This window comes from Salmo trutta, chromosome 13 (assembly GCF_901001165.1).
Source record: "Salmo trutta chromosome 13, fSalTru1.1, whole genome shotgun sequence".
Taxonomy (NCBI): Eukaryota; Metazoa; Chordata; class Actinopteri; order Salmoniformes; family Salmonidae; genus Salmo; species Salmo trutta.
The window spans coordinates 36314920-36324876 of NC_042969.1; the positions used below are offsets into that span (position 1 = coordinate 36314920).

At 43.3% G+C, this 9957-nt stretch overlaps 1 pseudogene; it reads left to right on the forward strand.

The window, feature by feature from the left end:
- LOC115205741 (glutathione peroxidase 3-like) overlaps positions 1–9955 on the forward strand; it is a 19400-nt pseudogene extending 9445 nt beyond the window's left edge.
- Positions 9956–9957: the final 2 nt, after the last annotated feature.

Here is a 9957-nt window from a genome sequence, read left to right on the forward strand (position 1 = left end):
ATAAATATAATCATAGATATAATGAAATCCTATTATATCCAGCTCAGGGCTCCAGCTATGCATCTGCTAGCTAAGTGTCTAGATGTCAAGGTCAAGCTTCTTGATTATTATAGCAGACATTCAATCCCCTCCTGGATCAAGATGCCTGTTGCCTAAATTGTTTTTTTTTAATAGCACCGCTTGTGTGCAAATTCGATACTACCGTATACCCTGGTATGGTACAGAAAACGGTACGATGATATGAACATCTGGATACAGCCCAACCTTACCCACACTTAGTTTATCCCCAAAACCCTGTAAATCCCTCTTACAATGAGCAAGTCCATACATAGACTAACAGGCTTGACTGACTGAGGCCTAGATTCAATCAGATCAAGCGTTAACCGGCGATAACCGTCACCCGCATAGCTGACGTTTTGGCTGTGTTGGAGGTGGGAACTGCGTTGGAGCTGTCAGATCAGTGAGCTGCTGCTCTTGTGATCATTGTCAGGAAGCCACACCCAGAAGGAGGAAGTGTAGGCTATATAGAAATAATGACGTTCAAATTGAAAAATCATTAAATGAAATAATGAGGATTTCTATCAGCCTAATGGAGGTGCAGATTACATCTCACATTCCAGTGTTGGAGATTGTAAACAAAGACTGTTAATGCGACTCCGTGCAGCCATTGGCAATGTCCACTTTAGGTATAATGCCGGGAGCCGCTTGTGGATTTGACAGCTCTAACGCAGTTTCAACTCCCGACACATTTCAAAACAACCGCAATGCAGATGTCGGTTAAAGCTGATCCCAGGAATGGAGCCCCTAGAGTGCTCTGCAACAAAGACAACAGCTAGTCCATATGTGACCCAGAACAGGGAAAACTGTAGTATACACCTTACTTAATGTATGTTGTTTAGAAATCTGATTTTGACCTCAAGTTACCCAAGGTTTTATCAGATTGATCTTGTTGTTGTGTTATCTTTCTATTATAAAACCTTTAATCCGTGTGTGTGTGTGTGTGTGTGTGTGTTATCTAATCAGAGTTGAATGCACTACACGAGGAGATGAAGGATTATGGGTTTACCATTCTCGGGTTCCCCTCCAATCAGTTTGGAAAACAGGAGCCAGGAGACAATCATGAGATTCTGGCCACTCTAAAGTAAGTATTGTTTGTCTCAAAGACCCGTTAACAATTGAACAGTCATTAAAATACATATAAAGTGGTCTAATGTATATGATATACTGTACATTACCAATGTTTTTATTATGAAGGTGAAATAAACCTGAAACTAATGCAAGTGTCATGCATGCCAATAAAGGCAAATCCTCTGTCAATCAACAGAGCTTCATTTAGTTTGGGAAAAACATCCCAGGATTGGGAGATCAGTTTCTGAGAAGCGATATACAGATCCCTAAGGTATAGCTCACTCTGAGGAAAAAACAACATTCCTATGGTATCTGGTCCCTTTAGCCCACCTTAGACTCTACCCCTGGCCAGCTTAAACCCCATGTACACCAGACTAGAAACCCTGGTTTCACCAGTGTCTGCCTTCAGTATATTTGGGTTTATAACCTGGGTTGTTAACCTCAAGTAAAAGCAGAGTTTGTATGTATAAGAGGCTTAACAGTGTTGTGGTTCGTGTTCGTGTCACATAGTATGTCTATCTAGGGCAATAGCTTAGCGAGTTTGGCACCCATTAAAAAGGTCCTATAAGTTCTCAAAAGCATGTCTAGCCAGTGGCTGTGTCCCAAATGGCATCCTATTCCCTAAATATAGTGCTACTTTTGACCAGAGCCTTATGGGCCCTGGTCAGAGCCTTATGGGCCCTGGTCAGAGCCTTATGGGCCCTGGTCAGAGCCTTATGGTGCCTGGTCAGAGCCTTATGGGCCCTGGTCAGGGCCTTATGGGGCCTGGTCAGGGCCTTATGGGGCCTGGTCAGGGCCTTATGGGGCCTGGTCAGAGCCTTATGGGGCCTGGTCAGAGCCTTATGGGGCCTGGTCAGGGCCTTATGGGGCCTGGTCAGGGCCTTATGGGGCCTGGTCAGGGCCTTATGGGGCCTGGTCAGAAGTAGGGGACTATATAGGGAATAGAGTACCATTTGGGAGGCAGCCCAGTGATGTGTATCTGTCTCTCCTTGGGTTCCAGGCATGTCCGACCAGGAAATGGATTCGTTCCAAACTTCCTGCTATTCCAGAGGGGGGATGTGAATGGAGACACAGAACAAGGAGTCTACACTTTCCTTAAAGTAAGCAAATGATTAGAGCTGAAAAAAATCGGGAAACGCACTCAATATTCCCAGGTTTAATAGAAATCCTGGTTAGAAGATTTCTGGAATCATCAATCCGAAAACCTCCAACCAGGACTTCTGGAAAACTTGAGTAATTGTTGTCATCCTAGTGTACAGCGCGGTCAATAACACTTTGTGGGCGACTTACTTCCCACTATAATCCTGACTGAATTATTGGACAGATACTGTGGATGTGACAGCTGGCAAAATCACTTTATAACACATTTGCAACTGTGTTACACAGTGAGAATTATACCGTGACATTCACTGTGTCTATTGGGTACAGACATTGTTTTTAATAGGTCTAATAGTAAAGACATGCTATTTAATGGTGCAAATGTATTACATTTTTATTGTGACATGAACATAACCAGTCATGATGGTTTCATCTGATTGTCAAACAAATCACTTCAAAAAGTAGGCTACCTACGGCTGCTCACATTCGTCCACTCCAAATAATCCCAGCATCCAAACAGTGCACTGTGCACGCGTCATTTAATGAATGGAAAGAGGAAACAGGGTCATTTGTATTTGTATTTGGGTTAATTATGGATCCCCATTAGTTCCTGCCAAGGCAGCAGCTACTCTTCCTGGGGTTTATTATGGATCCCCATTAGTTCCTGCCAAGGCAGCAGCTACTCTTCCTGGGGTTAATTATGGATCCCCATTAGTTCCTGCCAAGGCAGCAGCTACTCTTCCTGGGGTTTATTATGGATCCCCATTAGTTCCTGCCAAGGCAGCAGCTACTCTTCCTGGGGTTTATTATGGATCCCCATTAGTTCCTGCCAAGGCAGCAGCTACTCTTCCTGGGGTTTATTATGGATCCCCATTAGTTCCTGCCAAGGCAGCAGCTACTCTTCCTGGGGTTAATTATGGATCCCCATTAGTTCCTGCCAAGGCAGCAGCTACTCTTCCTGGGGTTTATTATGGATCCCCATTAGTTCCTGCCAAGGCAGCAGCTACTCTTCCTGGGGTTAATTATGGATCCCCATTAGTTCCTGCCAAGGCAGCAGCTACTCTTCCTGGGGTTTATTATGGATCCCCATTAGTTCCTGCCAAGGCAGCAGCTACTCTTCCTGGGGTTTATTATGGATCCCCATTAGTTCCTGCCAAGGCAGCAGCTACTCTTCCTGGGGTTTATTATGGATCCCCATTAGTTCCTGCCAAGGCAGCAGCTACTCTTCCTGGGGTTTATTATGGATCCCCATTAGTTCCTGCCAAGGCAGCAGCTACTCTTCCTGGAGTCCAGCAACATTAAGGCAGTTATATACAATTAAAAATATTACATGACATTACATTTCATAACATTTTACCCAACACATTTAGTGTGTTCTCTCAGGCCACTACTCTACTATCACATATCTACAATACAACATCCATGTGTACGTGTGTGTAGAGTACGTGTCTTATGTGTGTCTGTGCCTGTGTGTGTGTCTTCTTCACAGTCCACTCTGTTTCATAAAGGGTATTTTGTCAGTTTTTAAATCTGATTCTACTGCTTGCATCACTTACCTGATGTGGAATAGAGTTCCATGTAGTCATGGCTCTATGTAGCACTGTGCACCTCCCATAGTCTGTTCTGGACTTTGGGATTGTGAATAGATCTTTGGTGGCATGTCTTGTGGGGTATGTATGGGTGTCTGAGCTGTGTGCTCGTTGTTTAAACACAGCTCGGTGCATTCAGCTTGTCAACACTTCTTACAAAAACAAGTAGTGATGAAGTCAATCTCTCCTCCACTTTAAATCATGAGAGATTGACATGCATATTATTAATGTTAGCTCTCCGTGTACATTTAAGGGCCAGCTGTGCTGCCCTGTTCTGGGCCAGGTGTAATTTTCCGAGATCCCTCTTTCTGGTACCTGACCACAGGACTGAACAGTAGTCCAGGTAGGACAAAATTAGAGTCTGTAGGACCTGGCTTGTTGATAGTGTTGTTAAGAAGGTAGAGAAGTGGTTTATTATGGACAGACTTCTGTAATGACATTCAGCAGGTGTCATTAGGCCTACAACACTGGCTGTATTCATGATTGCCAAGGGAAACCATGCTTCACCAAAAATGTGAACAAGAAAAAAGCGTCAGAGCGAGCGAAACAGCACCTTTTTGTCCCAGTATTTTTAGCCCATGTATCTCATGCGCTCTGGACAAAAAGAGTATGACTTGAGATCCTTCCTGTAGCTCTCGTAACATCTTCTGATAGGACAACACAACCTGCCCAATAACCCTGTATTCTAGAACTGTATTAACCATATAACCCTGTCTTCTAGAACTGCTCTAACCCTGTCTTCTAGAACTGTTCTAACCCTGTCTTCTAGAACTGTTCTAACCCTATAACCCTGTCTTCTAGAACTGGTCTAATCCTATAACCCTGTCTTCTAGAACTGTTCTAATCCTATAACCCTGTCTTTTAGAACTGTTCTAACCCTGTCTTCTAGAACTGTTCTAACCCTATAACTCCATCTTCTAGAACTGTTCTAACACTATAACCCTGTCTTCTAGAACTGTTCTAACCCTGTCTTCTAGAACTGTTCTAATCCTATAACCCTGTCTTCTAGAACTGTTCTAACCCTATAACTCCATCTTCTAGAACTGTTCTAACACTATAACCCTGTCTTCTAGAACTGTTCTAACCCCGTCTTCTAGAACTGTTCTAACCCTGTCTTCTAGAACTGGTCTAACCCTGTCTTCTAGAACTGGTCTAACCCTGTCTTCTAAAACTGGTCTAACCCTGTCTTCTTGAACTGGTCTAATCCTATAACCCTGTCTTCTAGAACTGGTCTAATCCTATAACCCTGTCTTCTACAACTGGTCTAATCCTATAACCCTGTTTTCTAGAACTGCTCTAACCCTGTCTTCTAGAACTGTTCTAACCCTGTCTTCTAGAACTGTTCTAACCCTATAACCCCGTCTTCTAGAACTGTTCTAACCCTATAACCCCATCTTCTAGAACTGTTCTAACCCTGTAACCCCGTCTTCTAGAACGGTTCTAATCCTATAACCCTGTCTTCTAGAACTGTTCTAACCCTGTCTTCTAGAACTGGTCTAATCCTATAACCCTGTCTTCTAGAACTGGTCTAATCCTATAACCCTGTCTTCTAGAACTGGTCTAATCCTATAACCCTGTCTTCTAGAACTGGTCTAATCCTATAACCCTGTCTTCTACAACTGGTCTAATCCTATAACCCTGTCTTCTACAACTGGTCTAATCCTATAACCCTGTCTTCTACAACTGGTCTAATCCTATAACCCTGTCTTCTACAACTGGTCTAATCCTATAACCCTGTCTTCTACAACTGGTCTAATCCTATAACCCTGTCTTCTACAACTGGTCTAATCCTATAACCCTGTCTTCTACAACTGGTCTAATCCTATAACCCTGTCTTCTACAACTGGTCTAATCCTATAACCCTGTCTTCTACAACTGGTCTAATCCTATAACCCTGTCTTCTACAACTGGTCTAATCCTATAACCCTGTCTTCTACAACTGGTCTAATCCTATAACCCTGTCTTCTACAACTGGTCTAATCCTATAACCCTGTCTTCTACAACTGGTCTAATCCTATAACCCTGTCTTCTACAACTGGTCTAATCCTATAACCCTGTCTTCTACAACTGGTCTAATCCTATAACCCTGTCTTCTACAACTGGTCTAATCCTATAACCCTGTCTTCTACAACTGGTCTAATCCTATAACCCTGTCTTCTAGAACTGTTCTAACCCTATAACCCTGTCTTCTAGAACTGGTCTAACCCCATCTTCTAGAACTGTTCTAATCCTATAACCCTGTCTTCTAGAACTGTTCTAACCCTGTAAACCTGTCTTCTAGAACTGTTCCAACCCCGTCTTCTAGAACTGTTCCAACCCTATAACCCTGTCTTCTAGAACTGTTCTAATCCTATAACCCTGTCTTCTAGAACTGGTCTAACCCTGTAACCCTGTCTTCTAGAACTGTTCTAACCCTGTCTTCTAGAACTGGTCTAACCCTGTCTTCTAGAACTGTTCTAACCCTGTCTTCTAGAACTTTTCTAACCCTATAACCCCGTCTTCTAGAACTGTTCTAACCCTATAACCCCGTCTTCTAGAACTGTTCTAACCCTATAACCCCGTCTTCTAGAACTGTTCTAACCCTATAACCCCGTCTTCTAGAACTGTTCTAACCCTATAACCCCGTCTTCTAGAACTGTTCTAACCCTATAACCCCGTCTTCTAGAACTGTTCTAACCCTGTAACCCCGTCTTCTAGAACTGTTCTAACCCTGTAACCCTGTCTTCTAGAACTGTTCTAACCCTGTCTTCTAGAACTGGTCTAGCCCTGTCTTCTAGAACTGGTCTAACCCTGTCTTCTAGAACTGGTCTAATCCTATAACCCTGTCTTCTAGAACTGTTCTAATCCTATAACCCTGTCTTCTAGAACTGCTCTAACCCTGTCTTCTAGAACTGTTCTAACCCTGTCTTCTAGAACTGTTCTAACCCTGTCTTCTAGAACTGTTCTAACCCTGTCTTCTAGAACTGGTCTAGCCCTGTCTTCTAGAACTGGTCTAACCCTGTCTTCTAGAACTGGTCTAATCCTATAACCCTGTCTTCTAGAACTGGTCTAATCCTATAACCCTGTCTTCTAGAACTGCTCTAACCCTGTCTTCTAGAACTGTTCTAACCCTGTCTTCTAGAACTGGTCTAATCCTATAACCCTGTCTTCTAGAACTGTTCTAACCCTATAACCCCGTCTTCTAGAACTGTTCTAACCCTATAACCCCGTCTTCTAGAACTGTTCTAACCCTATAACCCCGTCTTCTAGAACTGTTCTAACCCTATAACCCCGTCTTCTAGAACTGTTCTAACCCTGTAACCCCATCTTCTAGAACGGTTCTAACCCTATAACCCTGTCTTCTAGAACGGTTCTAACCCTGTCTTCTAGAACTGTTCTAACCCTGTCTTCTAGAACTGGTCTAATCCTATAACCCTGTCTTCTAGAACTGGTCTAATCCTATAACCCTGTCTTCTAGAACTGTTCTAACCCTGTAACCCTGTCTTCTAGAACTGTTCCAACCCCATCTTCTAGAACTGTTCCAACCCCGTCTTCTAGAACTGTTCCAACCCTGTCTTCTAGAACTGTTCTAACCCTATAACCCTGTCTTCTAGAACTGTTCTAATCCTATAACCCTGTCTTCTAGAACTGGTCTAATCCTATAACCCTGTCTTCTAGAACTGGTCTAATCCTATAACCCTGTCTTCTAGAACTGTTCTAACCCTGTAACCCTGTCTTCTAGAACTGTTCCAACCCCATCTTCTAGAACTGTTCCAACCCCGTCTTCTAGAACTGTTCCAACCCTGTCTTCTAGAACTGTTCTAACCCTATAACCCTGTCTTCTAGAACTGTTCTAATCCTATAACCCTGTCTTCTAGAACTGGTCTAACCCTGTAACCCTGTCTTCTACAACTGGTCTAATCCTATAACCCTGTCTTCTACAACTGGTCTAATCCTATAACCCTGTCTTCTACAACTGGTCTAATCCTATAACCCTGTCTTCTACAACTGTTCTAACCCTTTAACCCTGTCTTCTAGAACTGCTCTAACCCTGTCTTCTAGAACTGTTCTAACCTGTCTTCTAGAACTGTTCTAACCTGTCTTCTAGAACTGTTCTAACCCTGTCTTCTAGAACTGGTCTAACCCTGTCTTCTAGAACTGGTCTAACCCTGTCTTCTAGAACTGGTCTAACCCTGTCTTCTAGAACTGGTCTAACCCTGTCTTCTAGAACTGGTCTAATCCTATAACCCTGTCTTCTAGAACTGGTCTAATCCTATAACCCTGTCTTCTAGAACTGGTCTAATCCTATAACCCTGTCTTCTAGAACTGGTCTAATCCTATAACCCTGTCTTCTAGAACTGGTCTAATCCTATAACCCTGTCTTCTAGAACTGGTCTAATCCTATAACCCTGTCTTCTAGAACTGGTCTAATCCTATAACCCTGTCTTCTAGAACTGGTCTAATCCTATAACCCTGTCTTCTAGAACTGGTCTAATCCTATAACCCTGTCTTCTAGAACTGGTCTAACCCTGCATTCTATAACTGTTCTAACCCTATAACCCCATCTTCTAGAACTAATCTAACCCTATAACCCTGTCTTTTAGAACTGTTCTAACCCTATAACCCTGTCTTTTAGAACTGTTCTAACCCTATAACCCTGTCTTTTAGAACTGTTCTAACCCTATAACCCTGTCTTTTAGAACTGTTCTAACCCTATAACCCTGTCTTCTAGAACTGTTCTAACCCTGTAATAACCCTGTCTTCGAGAACTGTTCTAATCCTATAACCCTGTCTTCTAGAACTGTTCTGACCCTGTAACCCTGTCTTCTAGAACTGGTCTAACCCTGCATTCTAGAACTGTTCTAACCCTATAACCCCGTCTTCTAGAACTGGTCTAATCCTATAACCCTGTCTTCTAGAACTGGTCTAATCCTATAACCCTGTCTTCTAGAACTGGTCTAATCCTATAACCCTGTCTTCTAGAACTGTTCTAACCCTGTCTTCTAGAACTGTTCTAACCCTATAACCCCATCTTCTAGAACTGTTCTAACCCTATAACCCCATCTTCTAGAACTGTTCTAACCCTATAACCCTGTCTTCTAGAACTGTTCCAACCCCGTCTTCTAGAACTGTTCTAATCCTATAACACTGTCTTCTAGAACTCCTGCCCGCCGGTAGGGGACAGCTTTGGGAACCCCACCAACAGGTTGTTCTGGGAGCCCCTGAAGATCAACGACATCAAGTGGAACTTTGAGAAGTTCCTGGTCGGACCGGATGGGAAGCCCGTGATGAGGTGGTTCCCCCGGGTCCCAGTGTCTGAGGTTCGGGAGGACATCCTCAAATACTTCCGTCAACTCTTCTCCCAGTCCACCCAGCAGAACATTGACTAAGGTTTTACTGCCGTTGTGTCCCAAATGGCACCCTAATCCCAATATAGTGCACTACTGGAAATTATCCAATTGACCAGGGCCCATAGGGCTCTGGTCAAAAGTAGTGCACTATATTGGGAACATGGTGCCATTTGGGATGCAGCCTGTGTTATCAGGGCTGGGGTCGATTCCATTTCAGTGGAGAAAATTCCTGAATTGAAATTCATCCAAACCTTGATAGAAAGTTCAAATTCAGCCTACAGATTTATTAGATTCACCTTTTAGATACATGAAAACACAGTGGACTGGTTTCCAGTGTCCAGATTAAGCCTCTTTCTGGACTAAAAAGCACTTTCAATGGAAATTTTCCAATGAGTATGCTGTCATTTTATTCCAAGAGTAGGCTTAATCTGGATCAGGGAAACCAATGTCATACAACTCTTTTTTTCCATCCTTGTCAAAAACCTCTGACAAACCATGTATGTGTAGAATAGAACATCATTCAACTAATTTGTAGAAGAAATGTCAATCAATTCAAATGAACGGCTGGCTGTGGGTAAGGGTCGCTGGTCGTAGAGGAGGTGGCATGTTGTATGAAGGTGAGGCTTGAAAACAGTGAGTCTGTGGTGCCAAACCTGAGTCTAGGGTCCAGGCCAGTCCTTCAGTGCATTCAGGCTGGGCCTGGTAACCCTGGGAGCCATGTTACCTCCTGGTCCTGCCACCCAGACCAGACGCCTGGTTATCCACTGCTGCTGCCTGACTAATTCATGTCAATAAATCACATCAGTGTAACA